The sequence below is a fragment of the Falco biarmicus genome, chromosome 3 (assembly GCF_023638135.1).
Source record: "Falco biarmicus isolate bFalBia1 chromosome 3, bFalBia1.pri, whole genome shotgun sequence".
NCBI lineage: Eukaryota > Metazoa > Chordata > Aves > Falconiformes > Falconidae > Falco > Falco biarmicus.
In genome coordinates this window covers 116630360-116644453 of record NC_079290.1, presented here as the reverse complement: position 1 = coordinate 116644453, position 14094 = coordinate 116630360, and positions in this window count along the sequence as shown.

Below are 14094 nucleotides of genomic sequence, written 5' to 3'. Positions count from 1 at the left end.
AGGCCTCGTGCCGGGGTTGCGGCCCCGTCTCCAGCTGCAGCTCAGCCAGTTCCCCTCCTGCCTGCCAGAACGAGGTGTGAGGAGCCAGGATGACGTTATTAATCGCGTTTACAAGGTGACTGCTTGCAGGAGCTGCTCTGGCAGCCTTCCCCCTCCCCAGGTGCTGCCCAGAGCCCTGCCGGGAGCAGCACCGCCTGCCTGCGCTGCTCCCAGTGCTCCTGGCACTCTGCTGCTGGGAGCCTGTCACGGGAATGGGAAAACAGGGGTGGCGAGTCCCCAAGAAGCCAAATCTGCCGGTTTTGGTCTGTTTTCCTGCCTCTGGCCCAAGCAATGCCGCTTGGTGGCTGCCCCCAGCCGTGTTTCTCTCAGCCCTTGGCAGCTTTCAGTCAGAAAGCGGGGCAGGCAGGGGGACGGCGTAACCGCCTTGGGGATGGGGAGGTAGGGAAGGGGCAGGGGGTGTTTGGGGGAGGCGAGACAAGCAATTTGTGTGGGTGCTGCTGGGGTGTTTCCCGGTGTATCCAAAGCGCAGAAGGGTCGCCCGCCTTTGTGAGTGGTTATGGCTAGCTGAGCCCTGCCTGCTGGCGTGGGTGGCTGTGCCATGCATCTTGCTGTCTCAGTTTGGCATTTGCCACGCAGCTAAGCGTGCTCTTCAGCTCTGAAAGCAGCCCCCCACCCCCCAGCCTGCCCTTGAGCTGCAAGGCTGGACAAAGCTGAAGGAGAGGAAGGTTTTATTGCTGGAGAGGTTTATTTTCCCCTCTCCCCCCTCATCTCTATTCATCTCCCCAGGGAGGTGGAGACAGCAGCGGATATTGGAGCTGGGAGCGTTTCATATGTAAATGTCCGTGTGTGTAAGTCCAGGCCCCTGACCCCCGGCACCATGCCAGCATCCATCGCTGTCAGCCCTGCTGGGTCCGGCCGAAGGGCTTGGAGAGCATCCCGGTGCCCCGTGCCCACCCGGCTGCCGTGGGGCTGGGAGAGACCCTGCCAGGTCCCTGGCTCCATGCTGGAGACCGAGGGTGCTGCTCCGGGGTGGACCCTGCCCCAAGAGCCGCTGCCCCCATGGGTTCGGGGTCACCCAGCCTTTCCACACCATCTCCATCTCAGGTTTCCCAGTGGCTGTCACAGCCCCGAAGTGGCGAGAGCCTGGGGCTTGGCTCAGGAAACCCATTTGATTACAAATTTATTGCTGGGTTAATTTTACCGGTGGCGTGAGGATGGCTGGTTTCACTTTCTGAGGAGTTTTGTTGTTTACTGGCTGAAATCCGGCATCTTCTTGGCCTTCTTCCGTGCATGCCAGCTAATCTCCTGGCTTCATCTGATCTTGTCGCTGCCACGTGCTTTCCCCACGGGAACCGGGCTCAGATTTTTCCCGTGGCCAGGCAGCAAGAAGTGGCTCCGTGCTTGTTCTTACCATCTCCACCTCACACGTGTGCCCGCCTCTGCTGAGCTTCTGCTGTTTAAAAAAGAGGGGGTTTGAGATGTGACATGCTGGCCCTGCTGCCGGAGGGATGCTGGGGACCCGGGCTGGAGCAGCATCCTGGTGTGTGCCACAGGGCTGGTGCCAGAGCAGTGCCACAGCTTGTCCCCAGAGCAGCATCCTGGCGTGTGCCGTGGGGCTGGTGCCAGAGCAGTGCCACAGCTTGTCCCCAGAGCAGCATCCTGGCGTGTGCCGTGGGGCTGGTGCCAGAGCAGTGCCACAGCTTGTCCCCAGCGTGGTGTCCTGGCATGTGCCACAGGGCTGGTGCCAGAGCAGTGCCACAGCTTGTCCCCAGAACAGTGTCCTGGCATGTGTCACAGGGCTGGTGCCAGAGCAGTGCCGCAGCTTGTCCCCAGAACAGTGTCCTGGCATGTGTCACAGGGCTGGTGCCAGAGCAGTGCCGCAGCTTGTCCCCAGAACAGTGTCCTGGCTGGTGCCAGAGCAGTGCCGCAGCTTGTCCCCAGAGCAGTGTCCTGGCATGTGCCACAGGGCTGGTGCTAGAGCAGTGCCGCAGCTTGTCCCCAGAGCAGTGTCCTGGCTGGTGCCAGAGCAGTGCCACAGCTTCTCCCCAGAGCAGCATCCTGGTATGTGCCACGGGGCTGATGCCGGAGCGGTGCTGCAGCTCGTCCTTGGAGCAGTGTCCTGGTGTGTGCCACAGGGCTGGTGCCAGAGCAGTGCCACAGCTTGTCCCCAGAGCAGCATCCTGGTGTGTGCCATGGGGCTGGTGCTGCAGCAGTGCCGCAGCTTGTCGCCAGAGCAGCGTCTTGGCATGTGCCACGGGGCTGGTGCCAGAGCAGTGCCGCAGCTCGTCCCTGTGTGCCGCCGTCTGCTTTCGTCCCGTCATGTGATGGCTTCCCCGAGGAGCAGCCGGGGCTGCCGCAGGTGGCCGGGTGCGATAAGGGATCCAGGGCCACCATCTGCCCTGGCCACTGCGGGTGGAGGCCCTGGTGGGTTTTGGTTCCTCTGGCGTGCAGCTCTCCCGGCACTGTCTCCCTGTGCATGGGGAAGAGAATGTGGCCAGTTGCTCCTGGGGAAGGGTGGGTGCTCTCCTCCGGCACGGCCACCCCATGAGGTGTCCCCCGGGGAGCACCCCTGGCCGGGGGGACTCACAGGCTGCGCCCCAGCTGGGGATCCCCGGTGATTTACAGCTCTCCCACCACAGCCTTGTGGTGCCAGAGGTGGATTTTGCTCCGGAAAGGTTCAACTCAACCCGTCTAAGAGCACCTGGTGGACTTGGGCCAGGCTAGTGGGATCCAGTGGGTCTGGTGCTGCGCTGGTGCTTGAACGAAGCGGGCAGAGCAATGTTAGCGACTGGATTATTTCATTTGGCTTTTAATGGGGATTAAGTTTCTCTGTGGGAGAGTGAGTATCTAGGGAACAGAGGTTTCAGGCTCCTGCCTTCCCCTGTTTGGTTTGGTTGTTGGGGCTTTTTGTTGTTGTTGGTTGTTTTTTTGGGTTTGTTGTTTTTTTGGTTGGGTTTTTTTTTTTTTTTTTTTTTTAATTCCAAATTCCTCCCTGGTGCTGCACGCCAAGGCCAGCCCGGCCGGGAGCTGGTGGCAGCAGCTGGGATGAAGCATCACTTCAGAGCATGGCACAGCCATGAGAAAGCCCTGGCAGAGCCCACGGCCGTGATCCCTGGAAGCGTTCACACTCCGGGCAAGCGCGTGGGCAAGGACCAGGGCTACATCCAGATCCCGGGCAGGCGCCCTGCTTCCCATCCCGGCCTTCCTCGGGGGGGGGGGGGGGGGCAGGACCCCCCATCTTCGGTGGGAAGGTGCTGGGGCTGGCTGGCGGAGCAAGCTGCCAGCCCTTCGCCCGCCTCCTGCACGGCGCTAATCAGGTTTCACACTGCTTAGTTTGGGACATCTAATGAGATCAGGGCTCAAGGTTGCCTGCCTGCCTGCCTGCCCTCCATTTGCCGAGGAAAACGAGAGAATCGGCTCCTTCCTTCTCTTTGACCTCCATTTCCGAGCCGGGGCGTTGCACATCTCCTCTCCCCAACAGGCTGGGGGGTTGTCGCTTGTCCCCCGCCTGCCCTCGTGTCTGCAGCACGGTGGGGCTGCTTGTGGGGGCACACGGAGGGGGTGGGGGTCAGAGGGAGCAAGAAGCGGGGGGACACGGCTTCCTACCGGCGGCTCGGGATGCGAGCTGCCCTTCCCTTCGCTCGCGCTGTTTGCAGGGAGCGGGATGCGGAGCGGGGGGCTGTTGGGGCTGTGCCTGGGCAGCCTGCTTGGGGCGGGGGGGGGGAGCAGTAGTGATGCCCCCACATGTGGTGAGCTGCTGCGTGGAGCCTGTGCAAACACAGCGCCCAGGCGCGCCCCGAACAAAGCGCAGCCAGTTCCCACTACCCCAACGTTTTCCTATTTCTCCCCCTGCCAAGCAGCCTTTGGTTGGCGTTGGAATAACAAGCCTCTTTGCGGAGACACCGGGCCTTTTGTTAGCTGGTAGAAAAGGAGTTTTGATGCCGGCGATCCCTCCACACCCCCCCCACCCCCCGGCTTTCCTGCTCCCTAAGCCGCTGCTGTGGGAAGTGCAGAGCTTGGCCTTGAGCAGCCGACAGGGATCCCAGCACCGCAGCTCCCACCCGGATCCCCGGGGTCCTCCCCAGGGCTGGGGTGCAGAGCTGCACTGCCGTGGTGTCTGCCTCCTCCAAAAAGGGGCTGGGGGCTGGGACTTCATCTCGGGGGGTTTCCCAGGATTTGGAGCATTTACTGGTGCTCAGCTCCTGTGCAGATGGTGGGAGCGGGTGCAGGATGCGGCCAGGGCTTGGGCTGCTCTCCGGCACAGGGCTCTGCCGCTCGCCTCTGCTGGAGCTTCCATCATATCTTGTGCTGGGGTTTCTTTTGGTGTTTTTTATATATATATATATATATATATATATAATTTTTTTTCTTTGTTGTGTTTTTGCATGGCTTTCTCTCCACCGAGGTGCTGTTGGGGCGTGCTGGGAATTACGGAGCAGGTGTTTACCCAGCCGTGGAGACGGCAGCTCTGTGGAGGTGTTGCGGTGTTGTCCCTGTGGCCGGAGGGGCAGGGAGGGACCCAGAGATGGCATCGCCTTCGTCCTCCTCCTCCCCTGGCCTGGGAATGATGCCACCGTGCCGTGTCAGCACAGGCCCCTGGGAAAGCGTGCAGACGTGTGCGTCCTCTCGCACGTGGGCGTACAAGCAAGCCTTCCTCCCTGCCCAGAGCTGGGGTGATGTTGCTCGCTCCCAAAAAGCCGGAGTGTTTTCTGCTGGCAGATCTTTGCCGTTCCTCCCCCTGTGCATCCCATCCTCCTCGCCTCTGGCACTGGCTTCACCTCCTCCCTCTCACCCGGCAGCTCCATGTGCGTCGAGAGCTGCCCTTGCTGCCTGGCTGGCTGCCTCCTGACGTGCAGCTTTTGTCCGTGTCCCGGTACCCAGCCGCTGCCTGTCCCTGTCCCCTGTCCCCTGCTGCCTTTTCCTTGCAGGCTGATGCCACCGAATTGATTCCAGCTCAGTGGGGTTCAGTGCTTTCCTGGATCCTGGATTGCGTGGCCACGGGTTTCATGGCATCATTTAATGAGCAAGCGTGGTACGGCTCCCTGCCAGCGTCCTCGGAGGGGTGACAAACCAAAGGAGGCTTCTGAGAAGTGAGAAGCGATGAAATAATGCCTGAACCGCTGCATCAGCAAAAACCCAATGGCCTCGGCAGTCAGCTGGGGAGGCTGCTGGGCGGGCGGGTTGATGGGGGTTTTTTAACACTGGGAAAGGAGCGGTGAGATCACCCTCACCACCTCTTCAGCCTGACGTGCTCGCGTTCGGGCTGAGAGGGAGGGTCCAGAAGCCTGGGCAGTGTTGGAGAGGGTCTGAATCAGATGTCTCTCGGATGTCGTTGCATGCACGTGGCTCAGCAAAGCTGCTGGCGGGGTGTGAGGGGCTGCTGGGGTCCGTGCTGTGCGAGAGGGGGCGTCTCCGGTCGTTTTGTGGGATGTGGGTGGGCATCCTGCCTGTGCTGGGAGCAGCAGGGCTCACAGTGCTGTTGGCTGCGGATGCCTCTGAAGCTGGGGCACCAAAAAGCGAGCCCCACCAAAGAAAGGAGGCTGGAGCTCCATGCCTGTGCCCTGGGGATGCTGGCTGCTCTCGGGGGTGGGGGGGGTGGGGGTGGGTGGGGGGGTGTGAGCCTCCCCGCTGGTGCTGCCAGGGGAAACAGCCTCCTCTTGGGTTATTTTGGAGATTCTTCAGGCCCTGGGTCCTCCTGTTGACTTGATCTGTCCCATCTGAGTCGGGCCCCTCAGATGGCCCTGGTTGGGATGTCAGATTCCTGTAGACCCCGTTAACTGCTGGTGTGCTGAGGGATTCCCGCTCCTCGTGCTGGGGAGCAGGAGTCGGTGCTGAGCCGTGCTGCCCTGGGCAGGTGGCAGTCCAGCTCAGCTGTTTGCTTTGCCGAATGAAAACTGGCAGGAATGATGTTTGCTTCCAGCCTTAGCTCAAACCATCTTATCTCTGCCCTCCACCTCCATCTCCCCGCTCCAAGGTGATCCTGGGGGTCCTGCCCCAGGTCCCCTCCGCTGCCCCCAAGCAGGACCGGCTGCAGGGCGGCAGCTCTGTTGCGGGAAGGGAAGTCTCCTTATTTTAAGATATGATTCTTATTTTGGTGCCCAGACGTCTGCTGGAAAGGGGAACATCTCCGCTCTTATCAGCGCTTCCTTTTCCCTGGTTCCTCGGAATTCAGATTTTGACGCTGATGGCGGCGGGGGGGTCTGAGGCGCCCCCCACGCAGCCCCTTTCCTTTTCACCTCCCCTTTGCTGCCTCTAGCCGACCTTTGGCAGTGTGGGCAGCTCTTCTGAGAAATACACAGTTAAATATTGACTCTTGGTGCAGATACTGGTTGGGGGGGGCTGGTACAGAACAGCCCCCCAAGCCCTGGGCTGAACCAGGCTGCCCTGGTCATTACAGGCAAAGGGCAGCTTGAGCCCCCTGTTTTGCTGTGCAAACACAGAGGGGTGACAACAGGGTGCTGGGAGCCTCAGCCCCCCCACGGATGCTTCTCCTGGGCTAAACCCCCTATTTGCACAAAACACGGCATTGGGAGGTTGGTTTTTCCAGGGCCGTGGGGAGTGTTGCTGCCCGGGAGGTTTCGTAGTCCCCATTTTTTCAGACCTTTTGCAGCCCTGGTGATGCTGAGGGGCCAGCATGGGACCCTGCGGACTTGTCCCCATCCCTTCTGGCAGGGCCACCGCCGCTCTGGGATGACGAAAGCCAGGAGGGAATGTTTAATGCGGGGAATGCACCCGCTCTGCCAGGAGCAGGGGGCATGCGGCAGGAGCAGGAGGCATGCAGCGGATGGCGAGGGGATCGGCAGCTCTGCCTGCACATGCACAGGCGGTGATTCACTGGCGGCGGGAGAGGTTTTTCAGTCGAAGCTGAGGAGCTCGTCCAGCGGGGATGCGGTGGGCAACGCCGGGAGCCGTGACCTGCCTCATTCCACCTTGTTTTTAATAGCCCGGCTCATAAGAAACGTCATCTTTGTTCTTGCTTTCCTTTCCCATGGCTCCTGGCGCCGCGGGCAGGGTGGAGCGAGCCTCCGCACCCCGGCAGAGCCCTGCCTGTGCTTGCCGGCAGAAGGGGGTGCGCCGGCAGGAGGGGGTGCGCTGGCACGTGCGGATGCTCTCAGCAGCTGGGGGTGCATCTTGCTGAGCTGTCTGTCCGCCCGCCCGCCCGCAGCAGCCTGCGCTGTGGGCAAGGAGGGCGTGATGCCATGGGTTTAGCCAAGCCCTGGGGTTTGCAGGGGGGGAAATGACCATGGCTGGGTGCCGGTGTGGGGCATGCGTGTGGTGCCTTGGTTCAGGATTAGGGGCACCGTGGCTTTGCTCAGGGTCTGTGTCCCCCATCCAGCCCCCTGTGGAGGCTAGAGCCAAGCTGGGCTTCTCACCCAGCTCCAGAGCAGGACCTGCCCTGGGGGAGCAGTGGGTGACGTGTGTCGGTGTTTTAACCCGGACTCCAAAACGCGGAGTCTCCTTTCCCTGCTGGGAAGTGCTGCTGTAAGTGACTGAGATTTACCCTCAAAGCTCCCAGAAAGGAGGAAAAAACAACAGCAAGGGGAAAGCAGCGCAGAGGAAGTGCAGCAGGAAACCCGGCTCCTGTCCTGCAGTCACGAGTTTGTGTGTGCTCCGCACAGCTGCTGGATGGGCCCTTTATACCCTGCTGTGGGGAGCGGGGTGTCCCCTGCCCAGGGTGGGGTGACCCCACTCCCCATTTGGGGTTGTAAAACCTCGTGGGGTCCCCCCGTGCGCTCATAGCTGCTTCCATGTCTCGTGGTGCCCGCTGCAGGCGATGCAGGGGGGCGGTGGTGGGGCACTGGCAGGCACCCTCATACTCCCAGGGTGCTGGGGGGGTCCAGGCAGAGCCCTGGAGAGATGCTTCACGCCGGGTGCGAGCTCTGGCTGCGGTCCCCAGCACCATCCATGCCCGCTTCAGCGTTTCCACAGTGCCACCTGGCTGCCACCTCCCGGGGCTGGGACACGTCGCGAAGCTGGAGCCCACTGAGCTCCTGGGAGGCCACAGCACCCAAGGGCTGGAATAGCATCCCTGTGGCATCCTGCACCCCGATGCTGGGGTGCCTCCATCCCTGCGGTAGAGCCGGGGAGGTGGGGGCTGTGCCCAGCTCCCGGTCGCTGCTGCCCAGCAGCTTCCCCAGTCATATAAGGAGATGCCGGCAGCGCGGCGGAGCTGTGTCGGCTGAGCATTACTCACCGGGGAGGCGCGTGGCAGCGGGGATCAGCCCCGGACATGAAATACTTGGCCAGAGCCAGGGGTGACTCAGCTCTGGGCAAGAGGCACAGCTGGGGTGAGGGGGCCAGGGCAGCCAGCATCCCCACAGTCCCCACCGTGGGGTACCCAAAAACCCAGGCAGGGTGCTGAGGGGCAACCGTGGGGTAACACCCTTTTGGGTGATGCACGAGGCTGCAAAACGCTCGCAGGGCACCCTGTGCAAGGGGAGGGTACCCTGCAAGGTGGGGGACCCCCTCTCGGGGGGGCACTGCCCCTCTGCTCCCCAAATTCCTGCGCGGGCGGGAGATGCGTATCCTTTCCCCACCCCTTTCCGGACCGAGACAACAGTTGAAGCCGAAGAAGCCGCCTCGCAAGGAACTAAAATGAGCTGTTTGTGTTTTGGGTGTGTGTGGTGGTTTCCGGGGGGGGGGGGGGGGGCAGCCCTGTGCTGTGGGGGGGCTGGTGGCTGCATCTGGGGCTGGGTGGCCCCCAGAGCCCTGGCAGGGCACCCTAAAAGCTGCCATCAGCTCCCTGAGCCCTGGGTTTGCTGCCTCCTGCTGCTAAACTGGGATGAAGTGGGGGATCACCGGTGTCCCTGGGGTGCCCTGGTACAGAGGAAGGATGTATTTTTTTTTTTTTTTATATCTATCTATCTATAAATATACATGAATTATATAGAGATAAAAAAAATATTTAAATACATTGATATGTATTTAAAGAGTTTCTTTTGCCCGAAGGCTTGTGCAGCTGGCAGCGCCCGGCGTGTTGTGCCAGCCCCTCTGTGCATGCAGCACCCAGGAAGCGCAGGAGCAGCTGAGCCCCCCTGGGTGCAGCCGGGGCGAGGGGATGCGGGAAACCAGCTCCTGCTTCCCAGAGCCTTTTCCAGCCATCCCAGCCCCATCACCACCCGTGGGTCATTACTCCTGCAGCGCTTCCCCTGCCGTAACAGAAAGCAGATCGCTTCAGATGAAAACCGTGATGGGATATTTTTTTATCCAGGCAGGGCTGAAGCTCTGGAAAATTTATTACAACAGCGCCGAGCTCCAGGGTAACTCTCTGTATTTTCTCTCGCCCATCTCATCAGCCTGAACGGCATTAGGTGGGCGTGGGTGGCGTGGGTCCCCCATGGAGCGATGCAATGTTTGGGTCTATCCCTTTTTGCTCGATACGGTTTTCTTGGCGGGCCTGACCAGCTTGTGGCTGTGGGGTTTGGGGAGCTGCTCAGGGGTTATGAAGACAATATATTTATAATTCTATCTCATATATCTATTAGGTAGTATATATTTAAAAAGTAGAATATAATGCTCTGCTTGCATCTGGGGGATGCCCTGGACCTCGTGTGGTTTCACCAGCCCACGCGGCGTAGCGGGATGCTGCCGGATGGTGGCCAGCCCGGCACTGGCCGTGTGTGGTGCTGAGCTCCTGGCTCTCTCTGTGCAGCCTGAGCCAGGCTGCGGTTCCTCAGCTTTGCAGCGTGCCATCCTCCCCTTAACAGCTTCCCCTTCGCTGCTGAGCGCCGGCAGCAGAGCAACTTTCTTTTGTCTGAGCCCTTCTGGCAAGGTAAAGGCGAAAACTGTGTGTAATTCTGTAGAATTTTCGGTCCCCAGTTTCTTTCCTCAGGAGCTGGTGGGGGGACCTGGTGCGTGACGGTCTCTGAAAGCAAAAGGAGCTTTGTAAGGAGCCTCTCCCCCAGCTCGCTTGTGGTTACAGCAGCAAACGGGTGTTACGGGGGATGTAACGGTCGTGTTGTGGCAGCGTTTGCTGCTCCCCGGTTTCCCCGTGCCGTTTCCGTACCTCCGCTGCCAGAAACGGTTCCGAAAAGAAGCGAAACTCACCCAGCAGGGCGCTGGCTGCTCCTGGATGGGGTCCGGCAGTGGGAAGGGCCGGGAGGTGGGTGAACCTTTCACGTTAGAGCATCTTCTGTGGCTGTTTCTCTGGGGGTGTCCTGGCAGTGAATACATTTATCTCCAGGTATCCAGGGGGAGGGGGACACACTTGGGGACCCGACTCCCAGAAGCCTAAATTTGGTCGCCTTTGGTTTTGTCCCTCTTGCTGGGCAGAGGGTTTCCTCCAAGCAGACTGGTGCTGGGGCCAGCCTTGGGTACCGAGCCCCCAGCCTGCTGCCGCTCTGCTGCCAAAGTGCTCCCCCCATCTCCCAGTTGCTCCCCCCATCTCCCAGTTGCTCCCCCCATCTCCCAGCCGTTCCCCCCCCGCCATCCCAGCTGCCCTCGGTGTGTTGACATTGCCAGGCATGTGGGCAGGGGATGCCAGGCTGCCAACTGTCACCCGCTGGGGGGGCAAGGGTTTCTGCTGCTTGCGAGCCCCCCGTGAGGAGTGGGGTGCAGCGGCGATGCCGGCATGGCAGCTGCTCCTGCCGATCCTCTCCTCGTTGTGCTGCCGGAGTCGCAGCCGACCTTCCAGCGAGGCTGGGAATGGAAATCGAGGAGATGACGTCTGTCCCCCCCGGAGCACGGAGGGAGGGGGGACGAAGTTTGGCCGCCTGAATGCCGAGGAAAGATGTTTGAGCCAGCCGGCCGCTCGCTTTCTCCCTCTACCCACCCCCTCCCTTGAGCTCCCAAATCTCCTGGCCCCATCCTGGTGACGCTGGCTGTCCCCGAGCCCTGCCAGCTCCGAGGGCGCCCCAGGGTGCAGCCAGCTGGAGGCAGAGGCGCAGGAAGAAAGTTTGGGAAGTTTCTACCAGCAGCGGCTCGGCCTCCTCCTTGTCCCCTCACCCTCCTGGCGATGCCGGCCTCCGGTAACGGCAGCCTTGGGAGAAGGAAATTTGGAGCTGGGCTCGGGATAACGGGACGGGAGTAGGAGGCGATGCCGCTTTCGGAGAATTCCTACCTGCCCCCCGCCGCCTTTGTGCTGAGCCACGTCCTGGGCATCGCCGGCGTCCTGTACTGGAGGAGCCGGAGCAGAGAAGGTAGGAACAGCCCCCGGGGGGGAGAAAGACACTAAAGATGGCCGGTGTGCGCTGCCGGCAAGGGGCATGCCGTGTTTTCTCTCCCGGAGAACCGTGGGAGGAGGAAGGAGGACACGGTGACGGCGGGGGGACCCTCCGGTGCCCTGGTCCCCGGGTGCAGCAACGGGGCCGGGGGGGGGGCAGAAGTTTTGCTGCCGAAATTTGGTCTCGCCCCCCTTTCCCAGCCCACGTCGGGGTGGGAGCGGCTGGGATGGGGGGTGTCTCGCTGGGGACGAAGCTGCTTTTTGTCTGGGCGCAAACTGGCGACACGTGGCTGGTGTTCTGCCTCCTGACTCCTGCCCCGGCGGCGCAGGCGTCTCGGTGAGCCACCGATGCTGGCAAGACGTGGCCCCGGCAGTTTCTCCCGGCGCTGGCACGGGCTCGCTGAGCAGCTGGGGCTGACCGTGCCTCAGTTTCCCAAAATAGGGCTTGCACATGACCACATGGCAAGCGTTCGTTACGGGGATGTGCGATAGCTCCGGGCCCTGGATGAGGACTCAGTAGCTACTTCTCCATCCTGACCTCTTCCTCCTGGGAATTTGTTTGTTTTCATTCCTCCCTCTTTTTTTTTCTTTTTTTTTTTTTTTTTTTTTTTTTCCCAGCAGTGCTTGTTCTTGCCAGTGCCTCCGCATGGGGCCTTTTCCCTGCATCCGTGACCAATTCCTGCTTTTCTTTCACTTTTTCTGTGCAAAGGAGCAGGACTGTGGAACCCGGCAGCACTCAGGAACTTTTCCCTAAATTTTTCTTTGGGATATACTTTTCCCCAAATTTTGCTTTGGGATATACTTTTCCCCAAATGTTTCTTTGGGATATACTTTTCCTCAAATTTTGTTTTGGGATATACCTCTCCCCAGATATTTCTTTGGGATATACTTCTCTCCAAATTTTGCTTTGGGATATACTTCTCTCCAAATTTTGCTTTGGGATATACTTTTTCCCAAATTTTGCTTTGGGATATACTTCTCCCCAAATATTTTTTGGGGATATACTTCTCCCCAAATATTTTTTGGGGATATACTTCTCCCCAAATATTTTTTGGGGATATACTTCTCCCCAAATATTTTTTGGGGATATACTTCTCCCCAAATATTTTTTGGGGATATACTTTTCCCCAAATATTTTTTGGGGATATACTTTTCCCCAAATATTGCTTTGGGATATACTTTTGCTTTGGGATATACTTTTCCCCAGATTTTGCTTTGGGATATCCTTCTCCCCAAATTTTGCTTTGGGATATACTTCTTCCTTTCTCTCCCAAAACTACTGGGAGAGAGATATTAAGACGGAATTGCACAAATGAGCTGCCGTGCAGAAATGCGCCCTGTTACCCACTAAATCCAGCCTTGCTGCAATTCCTCCTGTTGTCCCATCGTCCCCCGGCCACTTAATTAATCTCAACGTCTGGGCACTGTTGTGCAGCGACGTGCTGGGCTCCATCTAGGGACCTCCTGGCCGCTTCCCAACGCGACTCTCTCCTCCCAGCTCCTTGCCCCCGTGCTGCGCCAACCCACTGCTTCGCCCTACACAAATCCATCCTTTTTGGAAAAAATCCTGGTGCAAGTGTTGCAAGCAGCAAGTATATTCGATATCTGCTTTCCTTCATCGCTCCTTCCCAGCGAAGGGCAGGTGGTACCCTTCCAGCAGCATCCTGGAAGATGAGGGTCGTCTTTGTTGCCCTGTGATGCTCACCCGGTTCTGCCGAGCATCCACCCAGGTCTTCTTTGCATCACCGCTTCTCAGGTGTCTCCCTCATTAAATATCCGGGTGCAGGATAGTTTTCCACCGCAGGTATCTCTTGTGCATTCTTCCAGGCTGAATCAGGCACCGTTTCCTCTCCTTTTTTCAAAAGGCTCTGTAAATCCTGCCCGGTTGGCTCTGTTGTCATGATGGATTATGTCAGCCTGCAAGTTGGCAGCCAGCACATTTTAAATACCTCGTGCTCCTCAAGCCAGCCAGGTTTTTTGCATATCCCCCATCTTAAAAATACCATGTTTTAAAAGTGAAAGCGATGGGTTTCAACCCTTTAAAAATTTGTTTCTAGGCATTTATGTGTAAAAAAAACCCCCACAACCTTCTTCACCCCAAGGTTGGCTCTTGCTGTTTAATGCACAGAGCTGCTTTTGTGCTCAGTACGGGCTTGGAGATGTGCTCAGGATCTCTGCGAGCTCGTCCAGCGCCGTGCCCCGACTGACGTCTCCCCTATTCCTTTGGCTTAAGTGGGAATTAATGAGCAGGAGCATAAAGCTTGGGAGCCGCTTCCAGGCTTTATACCAGCAAGCTGAAGGAGCCAGGGGGGATCACCGAAACCCTCCAGCTGCCCCCTGGGCTCCCTCCAAAGGGTGGCAAAGGGCCATCCCAGGGGAGCACTGGAGAGCCTGGTCCCAGCCCCAAGTGCCGGTGGGTCAGAGGGGCCTCACCAGGCACCCCCCCCGACCCCAGCCCTGGCATGGGGCACCCCCCCTGACCCCAGCCCTGGCATGGGGCACCCCCCCTGGCCCCAGCCTTGGCATGGGGCACCCTCCATCCTGCCGGCACCCGGGACTGGACTCTTGCAGGAGGAGGTGAGCGGTGATGGAGTCCGACAGTGAGCAAGGCCAGTGATGATGGATCCTGGGGGGAGCGATCCTGGGGGGAGCGGCAGCTCCCGGCCGGGCGTGTTGGGAGCTGCTGGGGACAGGCAGGCTGCCAGGATAGACGCTGCCGCAGGCAGAGAGAGGGGGAAAATGTCTGTGCAGGGTGTTGTGGTGGTGGTGGGAGGGTCTCTGGCACCCGGCGGCTGTGGGGGCTCTCCCTGTGATGATGGCAAGTGCCTGGGGGCCTGGGATCCGCCAGGACCATGAGTGGGAGTTTTTCTTTCCATGCTCAGGTGATGCCCCTGGTTTTGGGGTGCTGGAAACCAGCTCTGGGGCAGGATGGT